Source organism: Chrysemys picta, unplaced genomic scaffold (genome assembly GCF_011386835.1).
Source record: "Chrysemys picta bellii isolate R12L10 unplaced genomic scaffold, ASM1138683v2 scaf361, whole genome shotgun sequence".
Classification (NCBI taxonomy): domain Eukaryota; kingdom Metazoa; phylum Chordata; order Testudines; family Emydidae; genus Chrysemys; species Chrysemys picta.
Window position 1 is genome coordinate 1 of NW_027053068.1, and position 8,549 is coordinate 8,549.

Sequence of the window (8,549 nt, forward strand, 5' to 3'; positions counted from 1 at the left end):
CACCTTCTGCACTCAGCTAGAGGGCTATTGGAAGCAAAGGCAGGATTGCCAAAAAAAAAAAACGGGGCTGGTGACTCCCCAAACCCTGACCTCTCTGCAGCCTGTGGACTATGCTCTCTCTCAGTCACTGGAGAGCAGGAGCCCAGGGTGGGCTCTTGGAATAAACAGCAGCACTGTGTCTCTATATGCTACTCCCAGGTTAATGTCTTCTAAAGTGGCAGAGTACTAAAAACAAACAAGAGACTGCAATAGCCAACACTGTGAAGGAGTAAGATTTTCTCCCTCTGCTGACATGGGTACTTGTGGTCTGTGTGTCACTTTTCACAGCCACAGCTTGTTCACTCACCTTGGCAGGAAAACCGGCTTCTGGGCCAGGTGTTCCCGAAGTTCGGGAGAGGTAGAATCAGAGTTGACGTACCGCTCTACGTAGTCTGACCAACGCTGAAATTGGGCACAGAACACAAGGGGTTAACCAACATCTGCCAAATCAAACAATTCAAACCCAACTCTGAAGGGGTTTGGTTGGAAGTGGATGAAAGAAAAGCAACCTTTGGAGACTCCATATATTTCACACAGGTCCCACTCACTCTCCCCCCATGGATGGATATACCTAGATCACAGAACTGGAAGGGACCCTGAAAGGTCATTGAGTCCAGCCCCCTGCCTTCACTAGCAGGACCAAGTACTGATTGTTGCCCCAGACCCTTAAGTGGCCCCCTCAAGGATTGAACTCACAACCCTGGGTTTAGCAGGCCAATGCTCAAACCACTGAGCTATCCCTCCCCCTATATGCACCTGCACTGTCTGGTTTTTGAAATTCTTAATAAGAGATGCCAACAAGGCTTGTTCAACCCAATTCACTGAGTGCACTGTGTCACAGAATGAATGTGTCCTGTAGGACGAGAAGCAGGTCATAAACTATAGCATCTGAAACACTGACAGCTCTGCCATCTTCATCCAGTTATACCCCCATTTAAACTTTACATTCTTAATAGCTGCAGCTGAACGCCAAGGACAATCGGCTCTTACCTCTGCCTCTACGGAGTCATCCGAGTTCTCCTCTTCGGTGTCCAGCAGCTCGATGGTTAATTGGACCTGGCCTCTGCTCTGAATGAACATCAGCTACAAAGCAGAATGCGGAAGGAGACTTAGTAACCAATTATTCAGAAAAATAAATCCAATAAACTTTATGCAACTCTCCAGCATAATACTGTGCCTTCCACTCTGCTGGGAACAACGGTAGGATACTAGCCCCAGTTACACAATCTGAACACAGAAGGAGTTTTGACAATGAGTGGAAAGTTCTAGATCACTAAGGAGCTAATCTAACAGAGTGTAAAAGGATAAAGAAATTATTCTACATATATGGGCAGAAGAGAATTCCTGGATAGAGAACCATGACATACTTAAAGAGAGGTGGAAGAAAAAAGCATGAATTGCTGCAGTGAACAGTTGGTATTTTATTAACGATCACAAAAAATCTCTCTGTTACCCACAGAGTTTGCTCGAAATTGGGATGTTTATAAAGGCAAAGCAAGGAGCTGGACCCCTTTTAGCAGCATGCTGTTTTCTGATCAATTTGTGCAGTTTCAATTCTTTGCTTCCCTGCTTATTTTGAGACTCTCATCGGGAACACAGAGACGCCCTATAAATATCAAAGCCATTATCAATGAATTTCACTAGTTCAAGATGGGCCCGGCCACTTCTGATTTCACAGCGACGAGAAGTATGAATTTGATTTGAACTGAGAGTCAGGTTTATTTAACGCAGAGGTGACAAATATTAGTAAGAGACCGTTACAGTCTACAATGGATGAGATGGAGAAAAAGGCGGAAAGCGTCAGTGACCCACCCCACGGGAGGGAGGGAGAGACAGAGATTAAAAGCCTAGAGGCAGCAATCACTCAATACAGTATTACTCTGGCTTTGGGACACTGAGAAATACAGGGACAAATCCCAGCTTTCCTTCAGGATACGTATTTTTCCATCTTCCTTGCAAATGTCCCATTTCCGAGGAACTCTTTATAGAAATATTCTTCTGTTTTTCCTGTTCGTTCTACAGTTCCTGTCTGGATGGATGCAAGCCCCGCCAAGGGCTATATTAAGACCAACAGTCACAGAGCAGGTACTCGGCAGCTCCACCAGGCTAGAATGCACAATCAGGTCGCCCTCTCAAGCTCTAGGAGAGCTGCGGAGCACACAGGTGTCCAGAGGTCCTTGGGATATTTGGAGAGTTACGTAAAATGAAAAGCTGAGCCCATTCTCCTTTCTCAGCGAGCCTTCGTACTTCCCCTCCTCTCTCAGCAAGCTCCTCCAGGAGTCCTCCTCCAAGCGTCACTGCAGGCAGATATGGTTTTTACCTTGAAACAGTTCTCGTCTGACATGGGCTGCTCGGCTTTGCGCTGGTACTTGGCCTCCACAAGGGCCCGAGATGACTGTGAGGACAGCAGGCCTCCGGTAGCTCCGTTGCTATTCTCCGACAGGTAAAGCTCTGTCACCTGCATGCAGATCTCATCGCTCACTGTGTGCTGAAGCTGGGAGCAGGAAGGACACAGAGAAGAGGAGTTAGTGAAGTGGTTTTAAATGCCTCTGGACTTGGTGCACTGTATACTGCAGTAGCCCCCTCTCCCCAACCCAAGTCAGTCAGAGGGCTTTGCACTAGTGTGCACTATGGACAACCTGCCTTCTGCAGTCAGGCCGTAGACAAAAGAGAACACTAAGAAAATCTCCAAAATAAACTTCTCCATGTGGCAACAAGCAGAGTTTGACATTAATCAAAACAAGCCAGGCTGAGCCTTCATCATTTGCCTGCACTTCTAGACTTACATGTTTGCATGCAAACACTTATGTCAAAAGCTATAATTGATGAGAAACTATTTTATCTCCCCTGCATACATATACGCTGTGGCAGAATTGGTCAGATTTCCAGTTCTTCTCCACTATGCACCACGCAAGTCTCAGAACCAGCTAAAGAATATGTCCATCAATGCAGATTAGAAATGAACATACCCTTCAAAATTCCTGCTTCAAACCTCTGCCTGGTCAAACCACAGCAAAAAAAAAATTCTAGCCATCTAAGTTTTAAAACTAAAAACAATTATTTAGGTTATGAACATAGTAGCCTCTTCTACTGTGAATTACTACTACACCCATTGGAAAACATTGTGTCCTTTAAAATAAACAATGATGCTGGCAAAGTACAGTTACACATACAAAGTAAGTACGGATTAATAACCTTTAAGTGAGCATTATGAAGGAAATGCCTGACAGCTGGCAAAGATTTAGACCATCGAGGTACGCGGGAAGGGCTTGTTAGGCAGTTCTCTTGCCATGGAATCGCTACACCAAATCCAAAGGTTGATTAGTTGGTTGTTTGTGGAGGGGAAATTAAAAATAATTAAATCAAATTCTAAATATTAATTATATTCCCAAATTTAAATAAAGAGCCGGTTGACTGCCGATTTCCTGTCAAAACTGAAATTAAGAACTTGTTTTTAGCCCTGTCTTTATACTCTAATTTGTGCTTAACAATTCTCCATAGAAATTGGATCATCGAGGTAGCCAGCATGTGAGAGTCGACACTTGGGCTTACAGAGTTCAAGTGACAACAAGCAGCTGAAAACCACAAATATACCAGCTTCAAGAGCCAGCCAGCGTGTGTGAAATCCAGAAGCAAGTTGTTATTCAAAAGAAATACAGAACCTTTTCCAAGAGTCCTTACAGTTTTGGTCCTTGTGTTTACAAATGCTTCAGGTTTTCTAAGAGCAAGAGAACACTTCAAATATGGTCCCACCTGACACTAGGCATCTCTTGCACAGTGGAGGACAGTCTGCACTTGGTAAGGCAACTCCCATCTTTTCATGTGCTGTATATTTATACCTGCTTACTGTATTTTCCACTCCATGCATCTGATGAAGTGGGTTATAGCCCACAAAAGCTTATGCCCAAATAAATGTGTTAGTCTCTAAGGTGCCACAAGGACTCCTCGTTGTTTTTACTGATACAGACTAACACGGCTACCCCTCTGAAAGCTGGGTAGTAATCCTCCACATCAATATCCACTAAAGGAAGAGAAGGTGTAACATGAACTACATTGTAACACCCCTCAAAGGCAGTTCCTACAGGCCCACTATGAGTTCTGGGAGCAAAAGGGCCACATGTTGAAGGTCTCAGACAAATTGATGAATTACCAGAATGGTCAATAAAATGAGGAACAACGTTGTAAGACTTTAAATGAGAGCTTTTCAAATTAATGCCAGGTCTGTAACCCGTCAGAGGCCTCACGGAGGAGGGCAGAGGTGGTAAAATTCTCAGAACTAAAGAGAACTAAAGAGGTTCTTGCTACCAAAACAACATTATGCACACCATTAAAGCAGAGACCTCACCAAAAAGATATGAACGCAGATATGTCCTAAGGCTCTTATGAAATATACGCATTGCACATTATTATTAACTTGTATTTCACTAGCACCCAGAGGTCCCAAACTATATCTGCGACCCCTCTGTGCTTGCCACCATTCAGACACACAACCAACTAGGCCCCGCCTTGAAGAATGTAAAACAGAGACCAAGGGGGTTGGGGGAAGCAACTTGCCTGAGGTCACATAGTAGCTAAGTAGCAGAGCTCGAACTAGAACCCAGGTCTCCTGTTTCTCCAGCACCTTATCCAGAGCAAGCTACACAGACAGTTACCACCTTTCCAAGCTGAATGTGCTAATGTAGCTTCTAAAAGGTTTTGTGGGCTGTAGCAGAAACATAGTAAAAGGGGGAGGAAAATGAAAAAAGCCATTCAGGGTACACCCAGTTTTGAACTAACACTCATCACTGCGGTATAGGCATCAAGGGAAGATGAAAATAAAGTTTTTAAAAATACTGGTTAAGGAACAATGCCAATTTAAAGGGAATTTGAAAAGTTCTCTGTGTTTTCTGTTTGTTTTTAATTGTTATAGGTTCAAACACCTCTGCATCCCTCAAGGCCAACAAAGACTGTCCACACTTCCTCCTTTGCTTCAATCCAAATTAGCTACTTTACTCCGGTTTTAGCTGGCCGGAAACAGGCAGCCATAGGCAGTTTAGTACTGTAGCATTATCACCACTAAGGAAACCAGCCCTTGGAGAATTCTAAATACATATATTTGCTGAGACCACTCAGATTACACGAACATTGTAACAGAAAATGGAAGATCAAGGAGGCTCTTTACTGGTCTACATAGGACTGCCTGGACTTACTTGGGTTTGGCCTGCCCTGCTTTCTTTAGTCGGTAAATCATTTGAACACCAGTTTAAAAGGAGACACACTTTTTAATACCAGAGCCAAAACGGACTGCTTTGTCAATTGCCAGGGGCTGACTCCTCCTCTGAGATATTTTATAACAAGCTTGGGGCAAGAGAAGATTTTTATCCTGTAACTTGTAAATTCATGAGGTAGAAAAATAGCACAACCCAAAATTAAGAAATTCAGCTGGCAAGGGGTGTTAAAGCAATACAAAATACCACGCCTCTCCCCCACAGCCCCATGAAGTAGGATGTTCCAAGCCCCAGGGTCAGGTCTAGAGATCTCCTCCTTGATAACATGCTGTGCTACATTCAGTACCCACCAGCATCCTTATATTTCACATTTTGGAAACTACCAAAATGCAGGTACCGGATTTTACAGAGACAAGACCTAAAGGCAGGTGAGAGGGAGGAACACAGATTCCTCAAGACACCAGGAAACAGATCAAGTACCAGATCCACACACTGGGCTGTCATTCTTGTCTCATTTTATGCCTAGCACTTCCCGCTCCCATTCCCTTTTCCGGTTCTCCTCTTCGATTTGCCGCTCAGCCTGGGTGCAAATCCTCAGCAGCAGCAAGCATAGGATTTGGTGAAGCCGCATGAAGATGTATCAGTTGTTGTTGACATAGAAGAGGTTGTACACTTCATCCCCCCTCCGCCCCTCCCCCCCCGGGTAGCTTCTGGGCCGCTGTGTTGCTGAACAGCAGCTTGGCTTTAGGGAGGCTGCCCCCAACTCCGTTGTGCTTTTTCGCAGCACCAGTGGCTTCATCCACATCCATTTCCTCCTCCACGTCTGAGAGCTCGCACCACCCAGCAAACAGCATGTCCGGAATGAAATGGTACATGATCTGCTTGATTTTGTACTTGTCCTCTTTCTGAATTCCTGTCTGCTGTTTCACGTGGTGGATGATAAAGAGAAGCAGCATCCTCCAGGATTTGCCTGTCCTCAGGCTAGTGACAGGTATGGGCCTATGGGTACTCCAGCATTATCTTCTGATGCCTGCTCTTGCCTCTGAGGGAGGAAGACAAAATACACAGTGCATGGGTGAGTCTCACATATGCAACTTACCACGTCTTTAAGACCCTTGTACAAAGCACTGCCAGTGAACTGGATTTCCTCTTTCATTACAACCCCAAACCCTATGGGGGAAGGGCCAGAGTTCACATTATCCATCACAACAACCCAAGTTCTGGTGTTAAGGGCCTACACATATTGCATACAGGGCCTTGGTGTCATTCTGTTTGAAGCTGATGCCCTGGTGATCCAGGGATTTCAGGTAATGTTTCTCATTCTGCTCCCTCCAGACCTTGTTGAATCCTCTCTGGGCTTCTCGCCACTCTTCCTCTTTCATCTTTAACCTTAGCAGCAACAAAAAACAAAACAGAAGCTACGAGATGCTAAGATACCACATTGATGGGTGTAGGATAAAAACCTAGACCAGACAAGCTGGAGGCAGTAAGGCTTCTGCTCAGTGCCCATTGCCCACTGAAACAGCAGAAAGTTTCAGAAGGACTTCAAATGAGGTACAACGTGCATAGCAAAATTCTCCAGGAATGGCCATGAATCTTTAGATTGGTTTTGTGGCTATGTTATTTTACAGAAGGTTAAATAGGCCACAAATGCATGGCTATACCCCACTAACCAGGGTGATGATGAGGGCATTCAACAGAACATAAACCAAACTTTTTTTTTCCCCCCCGTATACCTCCTACAGAGTCCCAGGACTGGGTCTGGGTTCATTGTCAATATCCCAGAATTCTGCTTTGTGAGAAGTTACAAATAACAGAAATCTCAACTGTTGTAACCAGCTGCCCCAAAGAGTCCCTGGTATCTGTGACATCCCATAATTTATTTAATACATGGATTTAACCACTTGCCAGACATTTCAGAGCTCTCAAACTTCTCTGATACTTGTTATGGTCCTGTAACTAGATATTCTTTTCACCCCATGCAACACAGGCATACACAAAACTCTGAACCTCTTAGCCAGCTTATACCTAGCCTAGAAGAAAGAAGTCCATTCTGTCACTTCACAAAGAGTGCACTGTAACCAACTTGATCATGTTTAAAGGAAAAACACCACAAGTTGGGAATCAGACAACCCTCGACCTCTCACATCTTGATATAATGGAAAAAACAGCTCTTTCTCTTCACTGAGGATTAAGGAATCACAATTTACATCTAGGCAGCCTACATACTTTTGATAAGACATGGGAACTTTGCAGAGATATAACTGCTGAACATTCCAGGAGTCTAGAAGCACACAGATCCCAGAAGTACCTCTTACTTGGCAGTCCCTTCGCAAACCTATATCCCTCCTCTAATCTAGTTTTCATACCATGTCCATACCCTGGTGTCTAAGAGCACCTTCTCATAGTCTTACCCCTCTCCTTTCATCTCTCGTTTCTTTACGTCTAGTTCTCACATTATGCCCTGCCTCAGTAGAGAACCTGCTAGAGACTGCAGATGTCCTCAACATGATGCAACATAAAAGCAAGTCCTTCCGGACATGAGTTCTCTTTCTGCATTTGTATAACGGGGCCCCAATTCTGACGGGGACATTGGGGAGCCGCCATAATAAAGATCTGACAATCTGCAACTACAATGCTAAAGGGAATTACTTTCATTTCTAATTATCCTTTGTTCTACATTGTTAGAGATGTATCGGGAAAGTGGAAAAGTATGATGACACGGTTCCATCAAAATGCTGTTGTAGCCTCTTGCTGTGTAAATCCAGAACCAGCCAGGAGGACAGAGAAGCTATAAAGAACACAAAGGTTAGTTTCCATTCATTTATGGACTATCCCCTTCAGCCGGTTTAGTAGGGGCACATTCCGCACATTCTTTGAATACTGTAGTTCAATTTCCACCTTCTCTTTACAGCTCACTGACCATGCTCAACAAGGAACTGGGTGGAAGACAGCACTTAAACTCAAGAGTGACACGTGGTAACCACTAGGGGGTTGGCTCTTATTCCACTCTACCATGGCTGCCCTCAAGGGTAAAAAAAGGAAGAGCTAAGGAAGTTCGGAAAGTCTTGTGCTAAGGTTCTAAGACACAAGAGAAAACGTCCTACACAGATGGTACTAGAGGAGAGAACTTCCTTTCATCAATTTTACATTTCCTGCCTTTCATTTTCACATTTTCATATCCCCTTGTCCGTATATGAAAAGGTAAATAGCAGCAGCAATCAGATTTTGTATACCTCTGTAAAAATGCCTCTGATACCACTATCTCTCAAACCTAAACAGTCTCATTACCATCAATCACTT

At 44.2% G+C, this 8,549-nt stretch overlaps 1 pseudogene; it reads right to left on the minus strand.

Annotated features, from left to right (window-relative positions):
* Positions 1–259: 259 nt before the first annotated feature.
* On the minus strand, positions 260–7,245 carry LOC135978655 (paired amphipathic helix protein Sin3a-like; annotated as a pseudogene).
* Between the last annotated feature and the right edge of the window lie 1,304 nt (positions 7,246–8,549).